A 2,283-nucleotide genomic window follows, 5' to 3' on the forward strand; every position below is an offset into this window, starting at 1 on the left:
GGGGGTTACTACATTTAATGTTCTTCATAATGAGTCATAGAATCATAGACTTGGAAGAGACCACAAGGGCCATCCAGTCCACACACACTAACCACCGTACAGGAACCTAAAATCAAAGCATCCCTGACAGATGACCATCCAGCCTCTGTTTAAAGACTTCCAAAGAAGGAGACTCCACCATGCTCTGAGGGTGTGTGTTCCACTGTTGAACAGCCTTTACTGTCAGGAAGTTCCTCCTAATGTTCAGGTGGAATCTCTTTTTCCTGTAGCTTGCATCCATTGTTCCATGTTTTAGTCTCTGGAACAGCAGAAAACAAGCTTGCTCCAACCTCAGTGTGATACCCCTTCAAATACTTAATCAGGTCAGGGCTATCTCATAAAACTAGCAATGTGTGCATACATTTAAAAACAAATTGGTTCACATGTGCAGGCAGAGGGGTAGAAGGGCCATACACACAAGCATTGTTAGATTTCTTCTTATTAAAAAAAAAAATCCATAAACAGTTCCCAGGCTTTCAGAAAAGTCATCAATTGGCTTGTTCATTAGAACCCATGTTAATTTGGCTATTTGTACTCAGCAACTGTGACAATCTTACATTGTCAGTATTTCAGTCTGCTTCCAGGTTTGAGCTAATAATATTCTTACTGCTGTTGTCATAATACTGAAGAAGCAATCCATATTTATTCACCAGTTCTTTATCCGTAATGTGTGAGTGGTGTATACTTTCAAGTCGTTTCCGACTTATGGCATCCATAATACCCAACAAAAACATTTCTGCTAACATTACAAAATCTACTTTTTGTGTGTGGATTAGCTTATACATCTTAGACCAGTAACTTTTTGCCTTCTTACAATTCTACCACACATGAACAATGAAGCCCTTAATTGCCCTTAACAATCGACAGACAAAAACAACTTTGCTCCCTTACAGTGGAACTGACCTCTTTTAGTTGTGGTGCATACACCCCTGAGAGGAAAAGGGCTAATGTTATTATGTTATGTATGTGTGGGCATCGATTGCTCTTATTCTCTATTTTAAGAGCAGTGAGTCCCTGGTGCATAATAGACTTGCAAGGCCAATTCTTCACACTGGACAAGAGTTTTCTCAGCACCAATCTGCTCCTGGTTTTGCTCTTCATTTTTCATACAAAAATATTTGGAGACTAGTTTTTGCTGTGATAAATTTCTGGCCCGTTGACACCCTAGCTGCATCCACCCTGCAGAAATAATCCAGTTTGACACCACTTTAACTGCCATGGTTCAAGGGTATGGAACTCAGGGGTTGGTAGTTTGCTATATTCTGTAATAGCCACTTTAGGAACTACTAATCTCAGAATTCGATTGCCTTGAACCATGGCAGTTAAAGTGGTGTCAAAGCAGATTATTTCTGCAAGGCAGATGCAGCCCAAGTCTCTTAATTAAAAACCAGGGTGATGTCTCAGTTGCTTAAAATTAATTTCAGAAGTCATTCTTTTTCTGTTATAATTTTATGCTTAAAAAAAGCAAAGAGATTCCTCACACCAGTGCTAGTAAAAAAAAAAAAATTCCCCACTGGGCAGCAGAACCCCTGGATTGTTTTGACGTGCTGCTGTCGAAATCCACAGTAGCATCTAAATGTGTCTGGCTCTTTTAGCTCTATAGACAGCTGTTGCTTAGCAACACCAGCTGTCAACTCCTTATTATGGTAAATTCTAATTGGCCATAAGCCCAGCAAGGACCTGATTAATCAGAACCGACAATACCATTGGTTATGCATCCAGACAAGTGACTCTGTCCTAGACTTGATAGCAAATTTCATAAAGCCGTAGGATTTGAAGAGGGGAGAAAAAAGAGTCATACATTCAAATGCCTGTTCAGTAATTGGGGAGTTTGGAGAAGGGGGGGGAGAGAAAAAGAAGAAGGAAAGAATGAGAGAGTTTTGCATTGCCTTGGCAGAAATTAATCTTCCTTACCATGGGTCATCAGCACAGGGCAAATCCTTGCAAGCCTTCAGTTTTTCCCTCCAGTTAAATCTAACAAAAGATAAAGCCCCCCAGTATGTATAGAGCAGCCCCTGCTGGCATGATCCAGGCATACATCAGGGACACAAATGGCTTCCCTGGAGCTTGTGCTTTTCAGGGATGGATGTTAGTGTTTATTGTGTTAATTCTTTAAGAGAGGAAGAGAATACACCCCATTGCATCTTGCGCTGCGCAGCTGTGAGGAAGCAGCACCAATTGCTAGGGAGGAAAGAGAGCCGAGAGGTGACAATTGCAAACTGTTGCTTTTGTGCTTTTTTGTTT

This window comes from Sceloporus undulatus, chromosome 5 (assembly GCF_019175285.1).
Source record: "Sceloporus undulatus isolate JIND9_A2432 ecotype Alabama chromosome 5, SceUnd_v1.1, whole genome shotgun sequence".
Classification (NCBI taxonomy): Eukaryota; Metazoa; Chordata; class Lepidosauria; order Squamata; family Phrynosomatidae; genus Sceloporus; species Sceloporus undulatus.